Below are 25,291 nucleotides of genomic sequence, written 5' to 3'. Positions count from 1 at the left end.
TTGAAAACCACGCGGAGAGGGGCTGCGTGTATCGCCACGCGCCCGACAAACTGGAGGGGGTGTCTGCTGGTGGAATTACTTCGCCTGGCAAAAACTCACCCCCTGTCTGACTCTCGCGCTTTCTCTCTCACTCTCTCTCTCTTTCCCTATGAGTTGTCCTTAGTTGGAAAGCGGTGGAAGGGAGTTTAGGAATATGACGAACACGAAGTGAGGAGGAGTCAGGGGGCGTCAGGGGCCGATGTACCCTGATCCGAAGGTCGCCAGGCACAAAGAAGATAAATTGGAATTTGGGCTTGTTCCTGGCTCTGGACCGACCGATTTTCTTTTATTCGTTTCTCCGTAACCCGACCATTCTTACCGTTTCTAGCGGGAAGAACACGCAACAGCGAACGTTAAGCGCTTAATAGCAATTAAGAAGCAGAGAAACACTTCGCCACCCCTTGCTACTTTTTTTCATAGGACAAAAGATGGAAATTACGGAGTGGAAGTAAGGTTCTCTCGTGTTACCGTAAGACGGACAAGTTTTCGAGGGGTTCATGAAGCGAGGGAGGCCGATGCACTCCATTACGAAGGTCGCAGCGGTGGCGGGACAGAGATAAATCGGGATTTCGCGATTGTTACTGATTCCAGAACCTCGGGATTGTTTCGAGCGTTTAGCTCGGTCTCCCTTCCAACTATCATTGGAAACTTAACCATTTGAGGAGATTGAGTTTCAAGAAATGAATTAGGGGAAGACGTGCAGTATAAACCAAAGATATTTCTTGCTTCCGTCGATAGATACCAACTGATATACTAATATTATACTTTATATGGTACGTATGTGTGTGATGTATAGGAAATAAATAATATAATTCTCTGTACCATATTCTAGGGTCATTTTTCATTTGTAAAAACAAATTTTGAATAAATGGTCGAATATCTCTTTTTACGAATATTATTGATCAATTTTTCGTTCGCCAAAAATTACAACATTTTTATATTTCCGAGTTGTTCGATTTTGTTATTGAATTTGAAAAAGACGAGCTCCTTCTATGAAATTATGAAGATGTTTTAAACGAGTGAATTAGTCGTGTGTCTACGTATAGCCAAACTAAGAAGATTCAATCGGTTTCTCTCGCAACTTTCAATGAAAATAAAAACGTCGAGAAGCTGAATTAAAATCAAGTATTTAATAACCGTTTGCTATACGAAAGCTTAACGACTGAATAACGTATCTGAATTATGAATCTAAACGAAATAAAGGAAAATGAATATTGCATGGAATAAAAGATTAGAAGTTTCGAAAGCGAAGAAGTTTTTTCCCTCCCTGTTTTTATACGCGAGAATGAACTTCGAATGGAGCAGGGAAACAGGAGCGGAGAACTAGAAGACGAGGGCAATGTACCACGATCAGAAGGTCGTGGCACCGACATGGAAAAAGTAAATTAGGATTCGGCACCTACGAAATCTGTCGGGTCCTTGGACGAATAAATCGAACCGGGGGAGCTTAAGTTGACTCTCTGTAGATATCGAAACCCACCCTTTCGTTTATCGTCGGACGATTGATAAGACGCGGATAAACGTACAAAGTCAACCGGAATATTGCATCCATCGTACACTTTAATTTTACTTTTATTAAATGAAATGAAAAAAAAGATCGAAACTGATTCGTGCTTCACGGATCGAAGATTTAACTAAAGCTCAAGATTTAACTAAAATCATTCTTTGTTTAAAATTTATGAATCAGGAGAAACCATAGAAGATAAACAACTAGCTCCTATCATAAAATCACCAACTTAGAATAATACAGGACTTTTGCATTCCGTAATGATATAAATTTCGAAATAATTAAAACATAGTACACGTGAGTTAAGAAAATAGAATGATCCTGGCACGATCAACGCTGTATATGTAAATATTCGCGCAAAAGTATCCAACTTTTACGAGGGATGATTTAAATTTCAAATACTCGGCTCGCGAATGAACTTTGTAGCACTGTCGCCGCTGAATTTCTCGTTTCTAAATCTTTATGAACGTCCGGTAATATTTGACGACTTACCGGGCGAAGAGACTGCGATATCTCGCGCCTCCAAACTAAAATTAAAAGCTTCTCCGCCCTCGTAATCTCATTGCCGGACAACGAAAAGATAATACTCAGTCGCCTGTGAGAGCAGACAATTCTGGAACGTTAACTTGTGCAATCGAAACTTTTCAGTAAGTTTGGTTGACAGTGTGAAAATGGCTCGCGACAGTCTCGCAGGTGGAATAAAAACCACCCCGGTGTTTAAGCGAACTTTTTTTTATCGCGTCGCGAGCAACGGTGGAAGATAAATTCGAATCTGTCAAGATAGAGAGCGAGGAGAGCGAAATGAATTCGGCTGACGGTGTTGGTTTATTTCTTTAAGAAAACGAGAAGCTTTCAGAAGGCGGAGGGTTCGCGATAAAAAGTTGATCAATAGAACGGAGGGTGCAATTCGTTAACCTACACCGACCACGACGCCTGATCGAAATTGACTTGTCACATTGATGGCAGAAAAAGAAAATTGACCCTATAAACGATTCTGAAATTCGCGCTATCGATTACCACGATTCTACCAAATTAAAATAAAACGAAACCGCGATCAAGAGAGCAAACATGATTTTTAATGGAACTGATGCGAATTATAAAATGGAAGATCCACGAATAATTTCAACGTAATTCTGTTGTTATATTCGAGAAACTTGAATCATAGAGACGAATGAACTCGTCTTCTCTGGTTAAAAAAAAGTTAACAGGGCGAGAAGCTTTTTCTAATTAACTTATATTAATTAGAATACTAATCGAATAGTATAATCTTAGATCGAATCGTCACATAGATTACACGAACGAGAGACTGTCTCTACAAACAATTCTGAATCTCGTGCCACCAGTTACAATGATTCTATCAAACTAGAATAAGGCAGAACTCTAACAAGATGCACGCGAGATCGCATAAATTGAAGCTACAAATCATCCGATCGAACGATTCCAAAAAGAATAGATATTTATCCTCGAGTTATCTTTAAAGCTGGAGGATTAACGACCCGATCGCTGCTTCCGTAAATTCCGCGGCACAATGCAAACGTGTATCTCGAAAACATGAATATTCATCTCTCCCTTAAGCTCACAGCTCGCCGATGCATCTTCGACCGTGGAAATACAAATTCTGGGGCTGACGGGCCAGTTCGCGGACGCGCTCACCGTGAAAAATAAGTTCTGTTGGAAGGATTTCGTGAGGATGGCGGCGGTTCAGGCTTCGATCGAGACGAGATTGGTGCACGAAGGAGCAAACCGGTTTCTCGAGCGGGTTGAAGGATGCTGCGGTGCCCGGAGGAGGCAAGGAACTTCAACGAGGAACGAGCGGAAGATCGATCATGTCGGCGTACAGCGACGAATCTACCATATCGTGTAATTTCGGCCACTTAAGCACTTTTAAGAAAAGCAATAAATCGCAACACAGAGCGCAGAATACCGGGAGAAACGACAAAGTTTGGTTATACCGCTGAGAACAATTGGTAAAAACAGGCGAAAGAATTTCCACGTGTACTACCATTCGAAAAACTATTCTATTCGGAGATATCGATGAATTTTTAGTAGCAGCGTTTCAATTCATTCAAAGCGTACAAATTAATGAATTAGTACGTAGAAACGGTATTGACACTCCTCGTTACAGAGTTAGCAGATCACGTTGTTATACTCCTACCGTTTCAGATGATATTAGATTTTATACGAATTATTTTATTGAAGATAGATCTTTAAAAAAAGGAAACTCTGAATATTTTTGAACAGTACTGCGTGATATATACATATATAGTTTATCTCTCGCTTATATAAATACGAGACATGTTTTATTGCTTGCACTATTCTTCTCGGCAATCGCGGGTCGCTAGTTACGAGGGAAACGTGCCACGACTGCGTCGAAATTCGACTGGAACTCCGCCAGATTTCTTTGATTAAAAGAAAAATATTGTTACGCGTCCACTTCGGCCGCACTTCGCTCGAATCTTCAATGTCGCAAACTCGTGCGAGGATCTTAAACGACTTGGTTAAAAGCAGACCTACACGCTGTAATAGGTCGCGCGAAGAGCTGCAATTCGATCGGGTTCTTGGAAAATGTGTGTCATCGTATTTTACGGGATCTTCTCGCGGCTGTCTCTGAGTAAGAGATCAGATTATTCGCGTGTAATAAGGGTTACAAGCTTTATAGAGCGTGCTATATGTATCAAGGGTGTGTCTGCCCCGCACCACAACGCCAGAGTTTCCCCTTCGACACTACGGTCTCGTTAGTTTTATTCTCGTCTCGTGGTTTCTGTGCCAGCCAACCAAGGGCTGAAACTTCTCATCCAGAAACCGATGAGAAACAAAATAAATCTGGCGTTTTAAAGCCCTGTGCAACCTACATCTCCGTTACCGCGACTTTCTGAAAGCTGCTAATGAAAGGATGCTTCGCAAAGCTAGCAAAAAAAGAAAAAAAGAAAAAAAAAGAAAAAAGCTAGGCTGCGCCGATAATATAAAAAGAGATCGATTGTAGAATCGCTTACTCGTGCGAAACGTGATCGTAGCGAGATTAAACTTCTTCTTAATTATCGTTTCTTCTTACCTGAAACAAAAACAAAGAAGAAAGAAAATTAATGATGGGAAAGAAGCATTGTACAAGGCAGATCGCTTAAATATCGCGAGCCGAGCTTTTAATGTTTCGATGGCAATCCATTGAAAATGAAAAGCAGCGAATCGAACTGAAGCAACCCAGTAAACATATCGATTGCTCCGAGATGCAACCCGCCTTTTGTAACAGTCGACGGAAGAATGCATAACGAGTTTACAAAGCGAACGTTTACGAACGGATCGCTGTTGCAAGATTTATGGAGCAACACGAAGCATTAATTTTTCTCCGCGCGCTTCCATCGTTCTCCTAACCTCTTTTCCATTTTAAGTGCATTTTGTTCGCCGCCCATTCTTTTCCAGTGGCTTGTAGCAACCCACGAATTATTCACTTCCACTCTCTTACCAGTAAAATCCTATTCCACTTAAGCTATGAATTCTATAGAAAGTCGAACGTTAAATCGACTTTTCAGCTAATTCGCACGATTCACTCTTCAAACGTTTCAACTGTGTCGAGTGTAAAGTATAGGGAAGTACGTAAGCCGAATATCTTGGAAGTATCCGCGTGAAAAGTCTTCTTTTGCTCCCGTTTAGACTAAACCGATGTAAATGGTAGCTATTCGCAAGGACGCAAGCTTTCTAACGCGAAATTTGCTATTCCTCCCACGGGAACAGTATCCGTAGCGATTACTCATCTTTCGGAAGAACAACCATAGAATTCCGATGATCGTGACACATAAGGAGCGAACACGAGAACGCGATAATTTAGGATCGTGACGTACCTACTCAGAAGGATATTCGGATGGACGAAAAAAGAGCCGAAGAAATTGCGCAAATCGACGCGCACTCACGTCATTCAAAGTACTAACATCGTGTTCTTATATCCTGTATATTGTTTGTATCTTACATCGAACCGAAACAAAGTGGCAAAATAAACAGAAATACGTTATTGACTATGCGTATTAGAACACTTACTCGCGTCACATGTTTGAGTCACACGGTAGCGACCAATTTGCTCGATTGGTTGATATTTGATAAATCAGATAACGATAGTGTACTTTGATACAAAAGATACAGAGAATTGATATAATCAGTTTGATCAATCGTAGTGGTTCATTTATTAGAATATTCTAATAATGTTTATGTTACTTTATTTAGCATCGTCCGTTTATACGATTATATATTTATACGATTATTACCTTTTTCCAGTACTAAATGACTCATGATTCGTAAAAAGAAGCGTACTTTTTTGTCCATTCTGTTTATAGTGTACATCGAACGATCGGCGTAAAGGCTGTCGTACGATAGCCGATAACGCAGGAACATTTCCATTCTAAAAGGCAATGTTTTATAATGTATACACGATAGTATCGTATGACGGAAATCTCGATATCTCATTATGCCGATTGACATGCGCACCAGCCTATTCTACGACAACTTTGCCTGATGATCCGCTTCTACCACTGGACTATGACTCATGTTTGCCTCGAAATGACTGCGTAGGAAATATAAGTACATACATATACATACGCAGAAACTGCGATCTACGAAACTGGAATTATACTGCCGGCTCATAAACACCTGCTGGGTTCGTACGGAACGTGATAATTAATCTGGATCGTCAAAAGAAAAGATCAACGTTTATCGTTTGTTAGAATGTTTTAAACAAACAACATCTAAACAAACGTGAACATTGCACAAAGTTTTTCTTCGAACTGGTCGCTATATACTTTTACGCTCGTGTAAATATCCTGATACGTATTTCTAAACGACGTACAGCGATGGACGAAAGGAACGTTTCAATAGCTGTTTCACTATCATTCGATTATAATCTTAGAGAAGGGAATTCCATCTTACAAGAACAACGAATGGATGTAATATACAGGGTGGTTGGTAACTGGTGGAACAAGCGGAAAGGGGGAGATTCTACGCGAAAAAAGAAGTCGAAAATATAGAATAAAAATTTCTTTTTTATTTTTTTTTTTTTTTTAATTTTTCCATCGAGACAACGATCTACAGTGAGATCCGTTATAACGTACCGCACGCGTACCGAGCGAAAATTCAAAGTCGATTTTCTCGAAAACAACGCCTCAAACGAACAATTTTTATCCTATATTTTTGACTTCTTTTTTCGCGTAGTATCACCCCCTTTCCGCTTGTACCACCAGTTACCAACCACCCTGTATGTCGCAAAATAGGTGGTCGTTGCTCCAATAAAAGTATCTAGTGCAAGATAGCTGATACTGGTATGCAGGTTCCAATTTTGAACTTTCTTTCGAAACTTTCGAAGCGTTCACGGTAACTTCTTCCATCGATCGAATTCTACTTTTTGAAAGAACGATATAGTCTACTCTGGTTCCTGTAATCGCGCAAATGCATCGTGTTTGAGGGAAGTTAAGACTGTGTTCGTCAAAGGACGTGTAGAAATGTCGAGCGAAGCTTAATTATGATAGAGAGGTCAGATGGAAATGTACCGTGCTCCGGAAAGTTCTGATTAACGTTCAGGGAGCAATTGAAAAATAGCGTTCCCCTGTGTACACAGAGCTTCGTCCCGATGTCTCTTTTCGACAGAAGGACGGACTGACGTTTAAGTATGTAAAATTAATTAACGTTGATTAACGTTGGTCGCGATGGGAAAGCTGTGAACGAGTTCGTGGGCCGAATACAGGGCAGGGATTACCACCCGCGGCAAGAACCCATTAAAAACTGCCAAGACTATTTGTTTTGCCGTCGACACGCGTACAGCAGCCACGTAAAACGCTTGTCGTTCGTACTAAAAATTCGATTTCGCTTCTCCGTGCTGCGGTTACGACCGAATGTAATAACCATCTCCGCAGGATTATCCTCCATTAATCTCGATCGTCCGAATAAATCCAGCCTCGCACATTTTTCTCGCTGCTTTTATGCAGGTAGAAAGAGAAGGTACGGAATAGGATGGAAAAGATGGCCGATGTGTTTCAAAGAGAAAAATTCGTCGAGAAGGAACTGCAGCCTCAGCGAAGACAGGTTTAAAGCTTTCGTTCTCGTTTCTCGCCGCGATAACGACCAAGGACACTTTAAATCGCCGTTCGAGCCTCTACTATCTCTCGAATAACATATCCACGCTTGATCTTGGTGAGTAAATCGCCTTCGTAGAAAGAACCCGTGCCAAGTTCTCGACTGCGCTGCGCTGCGTTGTCTGAGAAGTCGCCACCGTGGCTGGCTAGCCTCTTCGTTGCTTCTTTCCTCTCGTTTCGCGATGAATCAGTGGAAACGCATGGAACAATCTTGTTCCTGGAGTGAACACGCAAACGACGTACCAAGTGGGAGAAAAGAAAAGAGAAGAGAAGGGGAAGAAAGATCGCAGGGATCAGGAGTTACACGTGTAAAATGGAGAGTAGTAACGATAGAAGAATTTCGAAGAGAAAATGTTCCAGGGTTTCGATCGCGTCTACTCAACTTTACTACCTTGGATATATTTTACAATCTTTCTAGTGGGTGTTACATCGATGTCAAGCATCGATACTCTCAGTAGGCAAGGATACAATGAGATGATAAATTAAATTTTTCAAGCGAACACATCCATTGATCTAGTCGCGGATAAGACTTCATGTTGCACGATGCGCGTAGTCTCTTTATCAATTTAAAAAAAGGAGCGTATGGAGACAAAGCATGTTGAATTTCAGGCTGTAAAAGGTATTTGTGACTCTAATCCCTGTACTTTCTACGATTCGTCGATTCCAATTTTATCGATCTGCCGATACATATCGAATATAAGTATCTGTCGAAGCACGAGATAGACTTTTATCGAGGTTCTTAAAACGATTTTATCATCTCCTGTTTATACGTATTTTTATACACGTAGACTGGCCTGTCGGCTTAAAACGAGCGTTTTAAGGTATGCAGCTACTTCAAGCAGCTATATCGAGAAACCTTTCGATACCACTCTTAATTCTATTCTATTCCAAGAAATACCATAGAAAGGCACTAGTTATCGTTTAGAACAAGAATATCTAATTCTATGATAAAATAATTGAAAATCTGTAACTGAGACGTAATGCTTTTCTAATGATATTTTGAAATCAATTAAAAGTAAGTGTATGTGAGAAATTTCAGGAGAAAACTTTGTGAGAAGGAAAAGCAAGTCAAAGATCATCGATTCTATCCCCTTTTTCATCCCGGTATACACACGTCGAGGCTTCCACGAATTTTAATCGCCAAATGAGCGTACACAATTCGCGGACCGTGTAAACAATGGCTGTATTTTTCCTGTGTGCTGGGTTAACATATTAATTGCGCGACAGATGCGGCTGAAAATGTAGGAAAAATAAGAGTAATATGCACAAAGAATAACAAACAGAAATATGATAGAAAAATGTATCATAAACGAAACTTCCAACCTTCCATGAAATTATTTAATAATCAAACTTATCTTGTTAGCAGTAGCATTCTTTATTGCGTTGGTTTCTGTGAAATGTCGATTTTTCAAAGAAAACCTTTTTACCACGCGTAGTTCTTTCAAACTATCATGTATTTAATGAAAGTAATTTTCATATTGTTCGAAATACCTGCTCGACCATTTCATTTCATTACTCCAGCTTTGAAAGAAATAATGTATATTAGTTTTTCTTATTAGTTTCTCTATTTAGAGGTTCTTTTAAAATAATTCGTGAATTAGAAATTGTTTAGACAAAACAGGATATCAATAATATTTTTCATCCCTTCTTATAATACTTTTAATTAATGGTGATAATTTATAAATGTTATTATGTCTTTTGATAATAATTATTAATGTCTTTTATCTGTGGCCGTCATATAATATTTTTAATTAAAGATGATAACTTATAGATGTTATTATATCTTTTGCTAATAATTGAAACCTTAGGGGGACATGATCCATCATTTAAAAATACTATTGTTTCCACTTCATATATCTAACAATGTAAACATCAATATGTGATAACCTTATCCGAGTAACATCGTTAATGTTTATCGTTGTCGACTTTGTATCAAGTATCAAGTGTGATTCACATACACGTTTTGTGAAACAGCCGCGATAGTAAATCTCTCATAGCTATGTCACAGATTTAATATGTACTTTTATTTTCTTGCCGGCACTTGAGATCTTTGTTTCACAAGATAATACGTCGACGCTTTTCTTTATTAACTTGGAACATGAAAGCTGAAGTATACTTGTACGAATATAAACACGACAATTATAACGTTGTCGTGAAGGTAACGGGAATGTTGCTATTGTTCAATGAATGTGCAAGAATAAAATGTATATAAATGATAAAAACATATTTATAGAAATGTAACTCAAATAAAACGAGAAAAATACAAATGGAAATTAAATATAAAATATTACAACAGGGAAAAAAATATAGAAACGGAAATAAAATAGGTATGCGGTTACACGTATGAAAATTGATTTAATTCATTCTATGACAAATGAAAGAAATTATAAATTTGAAATCAAATTCCTAAATGAACATTATACTATACGATACAATTTTATTTCTACTGCAGCTACTATCAATTAAATTCAATTGTGAATAAGCGTGAACTTATTCGTATGATAAATTGAACGTAAATAGATTAATGTAGAATTTGTATGGGAATTCATAATTGTGTTAATACAATTAAGGAAATGAAATCTAGCCAGAGTAGTTTATTCGAGTCATCAAATATTATAACTTCACGTTGGATAATTTGTGTGCATTTTACATCTTCAAATGTCTTATAAATAGCTGTAGTCTACCTACATTGCAAAATAAAAGCACGAGAATGTAGAAGCAGAGTAGATTCGTGAAGCTGCATAGATCAATACCGACTCTGCTAACAAAGAACCAGGAACAATCTAAGAATAAATTTCTCCAACTTGCCCAAAACTCCATTTAGGATATTTAGTTATTTAGACCGAACTATTAACGTACACGCTTTTATTATTCCTGCTGTAGAATCTCCGTAAAAGGAGAACAAAGTACGTAAGTAAGATACATTTGACAATTTCATTGATAAATTACTAAGTTTCGCGACGTACGATATTTATCGAGAATGGCATTTTGTCAAAGTCGTTATAGCATATGATAACAATGAAAGCGAGTTGAAGCATAATATGTTTACGACGTTACGATGCCACTGTATGGTGTTTCATTAGTTTGCAAGCAGTTTCACAAGCAGGTGAACTGCGCGATGCACTCACGGCGCGTACCGTTACGTCAAAAAGCCTGACACGACGTGTAAAAGTCAGGATCAATAGCCTTGAGGACTTTTATCGTCGAAATAAATTACGTTTCAGATAAGGCGACGCTTTTCAACCGGTAGCAGGCGAAACAATTGTAAAAAGCAAGCAAAAAGAGTGCTGACAAAAGGGAATCAACACCTCGAACAAATTTAATATCCTTCTTTGAGAGACGCGTTACGCGGAACAGGAACGTAATTGAACAAATCGAACTATACGCTACAGTTCCCTTTGATTAAGAAAACGTATCGAAGAAACAAAAGACTTCCTTTGATAAAGCGTTGCGATTTTACTCCTTTCCATTGCACGCTGGTTCGAGAATAGATATACAAGATTGCTTTTATTAACAAATACCGATCATAGGTAAAAGACGTCACACATTTCTATTCACATTTTTATCTTACGTTCTAATTAATTCGTGGCCAAGAACAAAAGAAATATTTAGAAGGAAATAATGAAACCGACAAAAGTTTACTATAATATGCTATAAAGAATGTTTTATAAAATAAACGTCTCGTCATCGATGATCTTAAACGCATACCAGATAATATTTAATCAGAAGGAGAAGGAATGTTGGTAACGAAACGACGACGTCGACGAACTTTGGCATGCCTTGTTACCTAAGCGAGTTAGAAAAGCACGTTTGATGCTTGCTTGACCTCAGTAGCCTTTATCGATCCGTCTCCCGAAACTATTTGATTAGAAATCGCCTTAATTAAGGGCGTCCGCCCTTTAATTCCGCCCCATCACCTTATCTGTTCCAGTCAAAGTGCTCGCTTTATTAAGATGAACATCGACAGTATTAACGCTCGTTCGCGAAATTTCCTGATCTTCGCTTCTTACGAAAATAGACACAATTCTTATTACGAAAATTTATTATTGTTTCTAAAATATCCACGGAATATCTCGGTAGTTAATTGAACCTTTCCATATGCCGTCGTCGTCGTTGAAAAGCAAACGCGATTTCACGTACGAAAGGTCGCGTCGGCGCGCGAAGCGCCGAGTTGCCTAAACGCGATACAGGAAATTGGGCATGAGATTGAACGTTAATCCTTAATTTGTCCTGGAAGCTATCGTTTCGGAATGGATTTTATTACATCCAGTGCAGGGGAAATCGAATCTACAAACTGACGTATGCTGCTCTTGCGCGGATTGTAACGTAACTATATTGGCGCGTATTTTTGGTGCTTCTGGCATCGATTTTCGGATTGCAGGTTGTACGAACGTCTGCAACTACAACCGTGTTATTTGCCACGAAAGGATGGATTACGCTTACAACAGTAAGCTTTAAACAGATTTTCAGGGAAAATTTCGTCGACGGTCGATCATTTCTGCTAATTAGCTGGTTATTGCCCCGAGCAGAAAATAGAGAAGGGATTTACGTACTGGAAACAAAGCGCAATTGTGTCGACGCAAACTATAGAAGGGTAGATGCACCCTTGGAGTGCGGGATACGTACGTATTCCTTCGGTTGTTAGTCTGGCCATCGACCGTCTGCGGGGCGCGTGTCCTGGGGCAAAGACCTCTGCTCCTCGTATATCCTGCCAACCGTTTCTAACGCTTCGCTGCTTTTCGAATACGATCGAAAAAATATTCCGTGTCACGCTAAATTCAAATCGATAGTCACAAATTCTACCGTCATTTTGAAATAACAGGTACACTGTCACTGAAAAATGTTGAGATACTTATTTTCGGACAGACGTGATTTAATCACAGAATTGTAAATCGGTTCTACGTGAACCAAAATTTCCTTATCGCTGCTTTTGGGACGTAATCGAAAAATATTCCGTGTGATTTTAGATTTAAATCGCCGATAGTCAAACATTTGACAAGTACTTTGATAGGCTGCCGCTCAAGAGCGTCAGGACACTTATTTTTGATAAGATGTGATTGATTCACAGAATTACGTGAATCGAGTCGACATGATCGAAAATAAAAATTTCATCTCGGCAAATTAATTTGTACACTTGAACCAAATTCATATTAGGTTGTTCCAAATGTTTCTTTCGTTCTATAAGGAAATAATGGATGCATAATATTTTGTTCCAATGGAACAAAATGGATCATACACAATTCAATAGAATAATATAAAACAAAAAATGTTGTGCATCTACTATTTTCTTATAAAGGGAAACTTTTGGTAGAATCTAATATTCATCGTTTCTATAAATCGACCAAACTGCGGAAATAATTTTTAACCGCAAATCGTAAACGAAATAACGCGACTCTTGTGAAAAATAAATGGCTACAGCGGAAAGTGGAGCTCGGAAAAATAGAAAAGGAGGGTAACGTATAATTAAATCCGAGACGAAAAACACACGAGGCTGTAACGTTGCCACGTTTATTCAACCACCTGTTCAACCCTTCTCAATTCCCATCTACTCTCGAAGATAGAAGCACTCTCTTCAACATCTCTTTTCTTCCAGTTAATGCCTCGAAGCATCTTTATTCGCGAGTCGTATATTTTAGTCGATTTCATTCTGAAAATTGCCTTCTTAATCGAGTGTCGTTTAGCCAATTATTAATCCTTTAACGATGCATTTTCAGAAATCGTCTCCTCCAAACGCAAGAGAATAGCAAAGGGAAATATAATGTTATTATCAATACAACACAAGTCCCAATAAGAACAGAGTATACATAGACACGCGATCATATACGTACATGTCGACGAACGAAGTCGACAATGAATGATTCTTAGTTCCTACATTTCCAGCTTGATTAAAATTTCGATATTACTCACTAACGACAATCTTCCTTACAATTCATGAAAGTTGTCCAATGGGGCAATAGACTATCTAAAGAGCTAAAGATGCACGTTAACGCGTGTAGCGCGAAGCATGTTGCAAATATTTTGGAGAGACATATAATATGAAACTTAATGAAAGATGAAAGATAATCTGGTACATTACGTACCTCGTTAATTCTGAATAATGCCAATATTCCAGTTCATAGTTAAACGAAACCATAATAAACTCGAATGTACAAAGAATAATGATAAAATGTAATTACAATATATGCACTTGGTATATTTTATTTATTTATTTATGAGTTTATTTTAAGATGCTCCTTTTAACGATAAAGTTGCTACTGATCAACGATGCATTAAATATAGCAACCATTACTAACCAAGAAAAATTAGCTCAACACTGTAAAGGTTTAGCCCTAGATGATTAATATATCTCGATTGAAGTACATCGGATTTAGAATTGCGCACGAGTCAGGTGTATGGTTATGTCTTCGGTGCATAATCCAATTCACGAAACGGGCTTTGCTGTAATGCACCGGGAAGTTGCATAAGTACAGACGACCGCGTACTCGCGAGGTCTTAATATCGAGAGACACGAGGGGCGATTGTCGCTTGACAGAATGCAGCTGAAAACCAATTTAAACGTATTAGCGTAAATTATTATTGCCGCGGTTGCACTCGTGACGCGTGTATGATAAGACAACATGGAATATTCTCGTTTCTTACTTTCGAATATCAGTTAGATTATAATTCATGTAATTCACGTAACAAATGTATTCCAAGCTAGTTTAGTCGGCAACAGATGTGTAACTTTGTAGCGTCGATATTTAATGCTCTAGAATTTTGTATAGATATTAAATTTCGCTAACGATTATCATGAAAATTAAAACTTTCCTGTATATTGGAAATTTTTGTAACAAAATTAAAAAAAGAAAAAAATAAAACGACATATTAAGAAATAGATTGGAAATTGTATGCGACTCATCCTCCTTGACAAAAATATGAATCTGTATAAAACTAGTAATAATTCATACTTTACTCATAGATATACATTATAGATATACATTATACGTATACATTATGGATATACATACATACATATATATATATACTCATAATTAAAACTAATAATTCATACGAAAATAATCCCAAATATATTTCAACGTTTCTTAAATCGTATTCGATCTGAACAACGTGTATATTTCTTTCTTTTGATACAGTGCTTCATGAACGCCATTTATTCGATAGATAGTTCGATATGTTCTGGCGTCTGGCTCGATCAATGTTTGCGAGATAACAGATAGCAAAGCGACGTCTCTGTCGATAGAAACCACTTCTTGATTTGCAAATGGCAGCGGTGAAAAGCTCTTTTCCGTGGATAATGGATTTTTTCTGTGCTTTTTGCGAGGCCGATGGAGCTGTAAAATAGCAACGTCACAGTAGCTATAAAACAGTTCTCGGGGCGTGGAAACAACGGTACCTATCTTCTTGTAAGATTTCCTTATAAAGACAGTTATACTACAGACACCTACTTCGATGCCATCGTCTCAAAATAACAGGAATATCAGTGTTGCGCCATGGGACCGCGTTAGCTCTACAGAAATTAGAAATAGTTGAATCGCAATGCGGAAAAGAAACTCGTCTCGAAAAATGATTTTAGAATTTTGTACAGTCAATTAGGAAAATGTATCAGATCCCACTGGTACTTGTAGGTTCTATATAAAAATCAATAACGGTTTACAGAATCAAAGATTTCGTAACTTCTAGCATAGTTACATTCCAAGAATTTTCTCAGCCAAATATCTTACACTTTTTTAGTTCATTTCAATTAGAAACATGTTGATATAGTAAGCAAGCTCCGAGTCATTTTCTGTTCATATATATAGTGAGTTGCAGAAATGTTTATAGCCTTAAGAATATTAAATGTGTGACGATTTGTTTAAATCTCCATTTATATTGTAACGAATTGCTTTCACAATTGGTTTCACAATGAACGATATATCAATCACAAGCTTAATTACGATGTTGTATATTCATATTGAGAAATATGGCAGGGTATATATCATCGGAGAACGTTAGTCATTTGTATTCATCTATGGATAACATATCGATTTAACGATGTCTATTAACATACAACATCCATTTCGAGCCATATAGACCAGAAGAGAACGGGACTAAAATAAATATATATTCGAGTTGTAAGCATAATATACATAAATGCTTACTTCTATAACAAACTGTTTTTCATTTCTTCGGATAAGCCAAGTATATCAAATTATACGATTATATGTAAACTTTCCTGGTATGGCTAACTGTATGCATTAAATGATTCGAATACCATACTATCGACGATAGTCTTCCTAGTTCTTCCAACGAATGTATTTCGTTAAGTCGACAGGCGTTTCTGTAATAGATAATTCATGCGCGTTTTTTCAAATTCACGGCGCAAAAGTCTTCCGCGTTTCGCTGGACATCGACGATTTGCTAACCTGCCGAGAAACATTTCGGCTGGTTTATCACGGTATTACAACATTCAGAATCTTCCGAAGAATGTCCAGGAAAGTGGAACGCATTAGAAAGCAATGCGGAACGAAATGTTTTAAGGCACCTACACACGGGTTTACGAATTCTTTGAAACGTCCACCGTGCCACTCGTTTGACGTACCTTGTTCCAAAAGAGGGTTCGTTTCTCCTGCAAATAGATGTGGAACATGCTCTGCTTCACGAACGAGTTTCCACGAGTAAAAGACGCGTCATTTTCGTTCCGCCTATGCTATGACGTGTGCACGCGACGAATTGATGCTCTCTGTGAGTAAACAGAAACCTAGACCCTTTTGCGCAACAATTTTACCTAACAGGTACAGTAGAATCTCGATTGTTGTTTCCAATTGTTTTTATAACATAGTCTGTTGTTCATTTTCCAAATCAACCTTTGTTCGGAATACTTGATTTAATCGAATTATAATGAGAGTTTATCAAATACATTAGAACCTCGATAATTACAAAACAAGTATTTTGGGAATTTATCTATATTGTAATAGATTCGTGATTCAGTGTAAACAAACTTTGCATCAGAGGAAAATGTTCAACTCGATGTCTAAAATATTAGTCGGAATTATCATTACGATTACGATAATCAGTTCGATAAGGTTGTTATATAGACGATAAGAAATCGGTTACCAGTTCCTAATCGCGTAACTTAATTACACGCTACACAGGAAATAGATTAATATTTGATGCGTAAACTGATAAAGGCAATTAGTTCCATTAATAAGGTTCAATGACTGTAGCATAATCGTTTGCAACAGACGATTTCGTGATCCTATTCTAGGAGAGTTCCTATGGTGCAGTGAGAACAGTTTTCCAATGTTGAAGCAAAGTGAAGCAGAAATGGTGGAGACCGGGGAGAAGACAGTGGATATAAGAAGGGATTAAATAAAAAGAATAAAGAAAGGATGGTGAAAGTTAATGAAGAAAACTTACAGACGAAACTTACAGACTAAAGGAAACGTTGAGGAAGAAAAAAGGAGAAACTCAGTGTACTATCGTTTACTTACTTCCTAATGAGACAATTTTTTTCAGGAGGATTCACCCTGTGGAAAATCCAGGCATCAAATAATTCGACCAAAGAAAATTCCGAACAGATATCACGAATCCTCTTTCTTTAATCGTCTATACGAATACAATGGAGGTAAGGCACGGAATTATTCATCGTTCTCAGGCCGGATAGCTCGTGATTCTTGTCACGATCGCGTTTACCATGATCAAAACTAATACAGTAAGATACCGAGGAAAAATAAGCTCGAACTTTGCCCTTTTTAACAATTCAATTTAACTTGACAAATCCTAACGATCGATCGTTATAAAAGTGGACAGTTTGTTGCCTAAGATAATTGCAAAGGAAAACCTGATCCGATGTCTCAAAGCCTTTCTGCGAGTACACAGTGTACATTATAATTGACGATTCTGAACAGCTCGATGTATCCATGGAAATCCACGTTGATCGAACATCATTGAAAATCTGTCAAGTACACAAATGGCTCTGATACTTGACATGTACAGGTTATTCGAGTCGGAACCACCAAGCTTGTAGCAGCAAGCTTTGTTGGTAATTCGCTTTACGGCAATGCGGAAAGTTGGAGCTGAAATTATCATGGAAATACGGACGGGACTAACGTCGGCGGATCATTAGAGCGCGAAACCATTTCGTTGCTGGGTTCCGATAGCCGAGTCGATCGGTATAATAAATGTAGAGGAATTAAGCATTCTTAAGTACACTCGAAGGGATTGCAAGACAGAATTAACGTGGAAAGAGAAGGAGAATAAATTTTTCATAAGATGCTTCGAAGCTCGATAAATTATGGACGCATTCTGATGACTGCCGAAGAGAATCGACGTCTGATCGAAAGGTGGCCGCGAGTCTTTCTCTATCTCTCTCTCTCTCTGTTTCTCTCTCTTTCTCTTTTATTCTCGAGATGTTCGATGAGAAGAGGAGGACGATTCTCCGACACTCAGAAGTGGGTGAGACAAGCAAGGAAGGAATTCCATTATCCCGAAGGCTGGATCCACCGAGTTCTCGTCTTGGTATCGGGCTAGTACCTTCCACGCTTCCTTCCTTCCTTCTTCCTTCCCGAGTCCTATCGCGGCAAGAACGCAGCTCACTGCTCAGAATACCTCATTTCCTTTGTCCGCATCTTTCTCACAATCCACGCGATTTCTAGTCTGGCCGGTGGTGTAGCTGTCTTACTGTTAGCCGCGCAGCTTCAGACAAAAGCGAATTGGTCGACGCAGCTGAAACTCGGTAAATTGCGCGTCCAACTTTTACGCCGATTTCCTCTATCCCCTTGCCGATATTCAATTGCGAACAAATCGAACACCGTCTGTACAACATCAAGCTACGGGTGTAGCACGTGATGGTATCTGAAACACTTCGAATCGCTCCGAATGTTTATGGGTATCTTGATATAACTTGACAGAGGGTGATGATCTCTCACGGAGAAACAGGCTGAAAATTTAGAATAAAGCTTTTGCATATGAGACTTTCCATATATATAGACTTTGCGTATGTAACTTTCGACTTGATGAACTTTCTGTTTATGGAGTTTTATTAAATCAGGAATGTATGATAATTCAATGCTTGCGTATGAAATATCATGTTCCACATTTTGAACAGTTGCTACGTTAATAAAAGAGGAGAAACTTTTCCAAATATCCTGTTTCTCCTGATCCATTCTTCTGTATAGTAGCATTTACATTTAAATCTGTCAAGATCCAAGCCTTCCAAGACTTTAGACATTTTCAGAATTCAAGACCAAATTCAAGACTTGTCAAAGCTCTTAAGAGTTTTGAATAACCTTCGAGATGCTTCGGAACACCATAGGCTTGGAAAACTTTAAATTTCTTCGAAACTGACATTCGTACGCCCATTACTAGGTGTATAGCTTAAGTTTAGATAGAGACGTTTCAAACTTTCCCTATTCCTCGATCGACTCGGCTACGACAACTCTTTTCCAGTATAATTGCTTTTAAACGAATTCTTTCATCGTAAAGCCGCGTTTAATTTCAAGAGTTCTCCTCGCGAATCGCGTTATCCTTTGTCGGTGCGCAAAGCTACGATATACCGATGGTCCCGATCGATGTCCTGCATCTTCATACAAAAGATACTTCGGCCGAGAGCCAAACGGTGAAGTGTTACGGCCGAAATACCAATTCGGGTCAATAACTCTTCCCTTTCGCGTATTCACAAAAGACAGGTCAGCCCGACACCTCCGACGGCGGTGTTGTTTTAGGATGAAAAAGCGAAGAAGATCGCGCACAGATGATAAATCAATATCTGCTTAACACTCCAGTAGAGCTATACGGCACAGTGAAATTTCCACTGCAGGATACGTAATTTTTTTCACCAGCTGCGGTCAATTACCGTCTGTCTGACAGCTTTTCGCGGAATATCGTTCAAATAACGAAGGGAACGCAAATAGAAGCGGCGATTTTATCCTTTCCACTTCCTCGTTTCCCTTTTACTTTGAAAATTCAGTCGCGTTGTATTAACGAGAAATGTCAGTTGTTCGAATCTATGTATTAATTCTACTGTTTCCTTCGCTTCTTCTTCGCTTTTGTATCTCTTCGGACATCTCGGGGCAAGAAGCCTGATAAGCAGATTTAGCCTTCAATTATCAATTTCATCTTACTATAATAAAACTGCCCTTTGATCCGATTGTAGAGTTAAATATATGTTTCCTAGTAATTTCTGGATCGTCGATTGTTAATACCTATTCCTAGAAGTTGTTCACTTTCCAAGTATATTAGCCATCAAGTGACGTCAAACTAAAAAATCAACAGTCACGTTTCCCCGTATAATGTGCATATTGTTAGCATCGAGCGATGAACACATGTAGCGAATCATATAACAGATTCTGCGTGTGTCTATTCGATGATAACCGTAACCCCCGCAAATTTAAAAAGGTTTGTAATCCTTCAGCGAGATATTAATATGGAGGAACGATAAAGAGGAATAAAGCAACAAGAGATTGTTTAGTACATGGAAGGATAAACCTCAGAATCAGAATAAACATAACAGAAATTCGTATCGATCTTTTATCGCGCGTTCGAATCCCTTTCGGTTTTGTCCGCTGTGCAGCTTCTTCTTTTCCCACTTTTCCGCTTCTCTCCGTGAACTTTTGCCGGATCGTGCTTTTCAGCAGTTCAAGTGTACACTTGTCGAGCTCCCTTCGTGCTTTCTTATCAACGTTACAGCTGTTTGTAAGTTCCGCGGCAGGAGAATATCTCAAAGCTAAGAAGTTTCGGCTATAAGACAAACACGACTTTTGAAATAAAACGAAATTACACGACGGAGATCAAGGACATAGCAATCGACAGAAAGGAACTCCAGTAAATGCACTTCTCAACTTTTAACGATTCTATAACCCCTCCGGGACTGAACATTTCGATCGCAGAAGAAACATAGAAATTTATTTATTTAAAGATGGCAATATCAAACCGATCTGTAAATTAATCGCCATTTTAAATTCGCGCAACAGACACTTTCATTTACAGATCGTCTTTATACACGAGACTTAAATCGCCTTTACAACATTTTGCCACGCTTCGTTTCAAATCGTATTAGCTCTATTTTATTTTCCAATGAGTATAATATTAATTTATATGGAAATACGCGAGTATCCAGAGTTAGAATGCAGTATTCTATTTTATTAAGAGCGAAGAGAAAGACCTTTTAAAATCAGCAACAGGATTCAACGTAATTTTTAAAATAAGTGCTCATCGTTACACAGTACAATATCGGTAGTATAAGGAAGTGACACATTAAAGGGATATAAAACACGAAAACAATATCGTTGTACTTGAAACAAAATGAAACAAACGTGAAATGCGATTGAACGTGGTGCTTCCGTTGCATTTACCTCGGATCGAGTCACCAGGGATACTTGTCCGAGGCATCCGAAGGCCTCGCCGCAAATAGAATCGAGTTTTTTCCGGATTAGACGGAGAATTCCATCTCGATTCTTCGTAGACGGGCGCACGCAACGCATCACCGCGGAATCGGAATTTCCTTTCACCATGAACGAAAACCAGTTGTGCAAGAGGCTTTTTTACCGCATCTCGGTGCTCCACGTGTCTCTGTCGCTCCGCCGATTGTATAACTGTTCTGTTATCAGGACCGGTGATTTCAGCACAGATAAGAATTGATAAGGTGAACGGGTCCTGAAGGTATGACCGGGTTTATTACGCCAGATCGAACCACAGAAATAAAGAAAGGACCGAAATTTTTCATGCCTCGCACAAGCGTGGCGGTCGAACAGGTTGCGATCGCTTTGCGAGGCAAATAAATCTGCGTTATTAGATCTTTTCCACGGATCACGAGGCATGGCGTAAATCGGTAGCCGCGATCTCTAATTAATTTTTCGTCGCGTACGCGTGCGGAACTTCGGGACCACGAGTCGCGATCAACTCGGGTTTCTGACTCGTAAAAAACGAACCTGTTTCGCGGAGACGGGAAAACTGGATCCCCGTGACACTCGGAGTAGCGTTTCCTGCCTCTGAAACCGAGAAACACGTTCTCCTGACCTGTCACGGCTGTTTTCTTGAGAAAGCAACGTGAGCCAGGAGAATCGTGGTTCGCGTGCGCCGCCGTACTTCGTCAAAATAATCTACTCGATAATTATTCAGCCCGATTTCATTAAACTTACAAGGAAAAAACGAGTACGAATTTATTAATATTCTCTCTGACGAGTTCGATCGATATTTACAACAGTTTAGTTTCCTAGCGTCTTTGCCCGATTAATCTAAATGAAGTTCCATCGGCTCGAGATTAGCACCACGCCAGCCAATATCCAGCATACTGAAATACGCTTCTATCCCTACGCTAATTCCCTGCAATCTTGCATATACGATATACCGCGCTCCGATGTATTTATATACCGAGTGTTCTTACAGTAAGTAGCGGAATACTCCGCTGTCATCGAAAAATAAGGAAGAGTTTTATTAGCTGTAGGTTCTATAATAGAAACACTTCTGTGCCGAATTCTGTCGTGACAGAACTTACCAACAGTGAGCACGAAGTTTGTGGCAGTTTGCAAGTCTCGGGGAAGCTTCACAATTTCGGAAGTATGCGAGAGAAGGGTGGCTGTAAACCGGAAGAGGATTGTTTCCAGACTGATATTCGCGCTTAGTCGTGCTTACTTCATTCAGGCTATAATTACACGCTAGGAGAAGTTAGAACTACCCTGTTACCATTACCATTGTCTGATCGTCTATGGTTTTACAAACCTCATAAACCAACATCGAAGACAGAACAGACTTTTGTTTCATCCTTAATCAGTATACCAAGACTGAATTCTATTTTTGTTATTTCATGATCGTTATGAGGGATCACATCTAACAAGTACATAGTAGGTTGTACGAAGAATTCGTAGCATCTAAATATTTTTTGAAAGAAGACTCGTATAGTTGCGGACAACGAAACGTTCAATTCTAGTGAAATCTATTTCGACTTCCATCAACTACATTTTTCCGGATAACCTAACCCACTTTTCATTACACGATGTGTTTCGTATGTTAAAAAGTTGTTAACCTAAAACCTTAAGTATACGGCTTTGCGCTCCTATATGGCAGCAACACCCTGTACACCGTCTGTTTGAGCACTCGACTCGACGTTATCACCTATGCGGTGCTGAAGTACCGAGCACACGAACATGTAGACGGATGCATATAGGTGCACCGGTACAAGCCGTCTCGCTCAGGGCTGCACGCATGTAAATACACATACACAAAGGTGCAGAGTGCAAACATAGATGGACGCACACCGGCGCAGTACAGTGTACGAAGGGTGGACGAGCACGAAGCTATTACTCGCTTTACGAGGGGCAACACGTTGCTGACGTTTACGGGCGAGCGAAACCCACCAAATGCACCGCCACGATTAATTCCCGCGCGCCTTGTTCCAATCCGAAAGTTTTACGGAAAATACGATACCTGGGGGGAATGCTCGACGAGCACCTTGCCCTTCGGCAAGCGCGGTATCAGCGTGCTTTCCAGAGACAATACCCGGGCCGAATACGATTTTCCTCTGCTTTACAACGCGGACACAGAAAACGGATAATTAAGGAACCGTTGTGTTTCGGAGCGAGGTTGTCCGCAGAAAGTTGGAATTATGGTAACACTTGTTGTGGGATAGCGTGAATACGATCTCTGGCGGGGTTGTCTGTGTCGCTGCGTTGGTACGGAAACTGGACGTTGTTTTCCCTTTTTGTATGAGTTTAATGTACAAGAGCGTTAAATTGTGTCGTTTACTTTTGTCGGTTATATTTTATGTTAGTTACAGTGGATAGCGAAAATATTGCCACCCCTCTGTATTTATTACAGCATGTGTATATACTACCTGATTAATTAGATGCAGGTACTTTAAATTTTATATCGTTTAGCGGTACTTTCACGACTACAAAAATTCGATACTATGAAAATGAAATGTGCAACTTATGGTCATATGCGAATACTTTTCGTAGCCACTGTGTTATATAGCGGAATATTTCCCTTCGAACAAAGAGTTATATTCTCCTATGGCTTGTTTAAATATCGGGTGGCAAAGGTTACTCGCGGTTGTCTAATGTTTTATCGTGCAGGCAAAATAATGGGATCGCCATTATTCAGCGATTACGACTGGTTTCGGCTTGGCAGCGGTGCCAATTTTTAACGGCGTTTTGCAATGCGTATTCGCGCGACACAAGGAACGCTCTCTTCCTTTTTACCATGCATATTTTATCGAAAATAAAATGGAAAACAGCCAAGCACCGTGGCACGGCGCAGGCATGGCTAGTAAAATCCATACAATCGTACCTATCTCTTTTTACCTTTACGACAGTGGTCACGACGCGACGATTTAGATTCACAAAAGCGGCGAACAGCGACTCGCGAAGGGCAATAAATTTCAATTTTATAACGTGAATTGCAATTTTTCGTCGCCAGCCTCGATTCCTTATGATTCTTGTTGCGTCGTCCGCGCTCATAAGCCGCGTCCGTAGGTTGCTTCGTTATCTCCATGTTCTTCACGTATACTGTTCGATCAAGATCGACACAGTGTTCCTCTCTGTCGCGTAACGTCGCAGTCCCTCAAGGAATTGCGAAAACAGCCGTGCAGCATAGGAAGCAGCGACGACAGATTTTAATTTACCAGGAAGTAGAGATTACACCTGGAAACGGAGCACAATGGTGCATTGTCCGTGCACAAGCGTCAGCTTTAATCACGGATGTACCCGCCTTTGTCAATTTCCATAGTTCAATTCTTCGTTGCCTATGATGCTCGCCCACGGTTTCGTTCGAAACATCGGTGAATCTGGTACGCATTTGTCAGCGTGTACTTTATATCCGCGCGCGCCACAGGAACAGATATGCAGCCAGGCTGCATCGAGGCCACGATCAAACAATGTCTATTGTGTAACGTAAGCGATACCAACGACTATCTTCGTCTATGTTGATACCTCCATTATAGAAATGAATTTCACAAGTATTCGCGCTGTACGCGACCCTTTCGTACTTCTCCGCGAATCGTGTCAACATTCTCGACAAATTATTCGCCTGGCCTCCCCGGTATCCTTGACACCCACGAATCCCGGCGTTAATTAAAAAACATATACGTGCCCACGTTCTCACGAGTACGCGATCTTAACGCGATATCAATGTTTCAAAATAATAAAGATCCGCCGAGATAGATTCGTCGATCGCCGCCCGATATCAAAACCAACGATTTTTTAATGTAACCTGCTTTCCTGCCCACGCCTCTGATCTCTCAAACAGACCGAATGGAAAAAATAAGCGATCGTCGAAACTTCAGCCGCCCACGTTATAACGGTACAATCGTGTACATACGTGTGGCACAGGCAAACGGGGTTTACAGGGTGTACCGGTAATCATAGTACAATCGACAAAGTGGGGATTCTATGCGGAAAAAATATGTCGAGAATACGGAATAAGATTTTTCACATAACGTTCGTTATCGAGAAAATGAAATTTGCAAGTTTATCGAGTACGTATGTACGTGTACGTCAAACCAATTCTTAACCAAAGATGCTGAAACGCACGGAATAACTTCTTGTTAATTGTTTACTCATATCTGTCCACCAATTAGCCAAGTTCACGGTATCTTTAACAAATTTTCAAACTCGATTTTCTCGACAGCGAAGAAAATTTTATATATATTTTATATTTCTCA

At 39.4% G+C, this 25,291-nt stretch overlaps 1 protein-coding gene across 3 annotated transcripts in view; it reads right to left on the bottom strand.

Moving 5' to 3' along the window:
- Positions 1–25,291, bottom strand: part of GckIII (Germinal centre kinase III) — a 117,142-nt gene that overhangs the window by 87,478 nt on the left and 4,373 nt on the right. The gene's annotated exons all lie outside the window — the stretch shown is intronic.

Source organism: Bombus vancouverensis, chromosome 11, assembly GCF_051014615.1.
Source record: "Bombus vancouverensis nearcticus chromosome 11, iyBomVanc1_principal, whole genome shotgun sequence".
NCBI lineage: Eukaryota > Metazoa > Arthropoda > Insecta > Hymenoptera > Apidae > Bombus > Bombus vancouverensis.
This window is presented reverse-complemented; position numbering and strand designations above follow the sequence as displayed.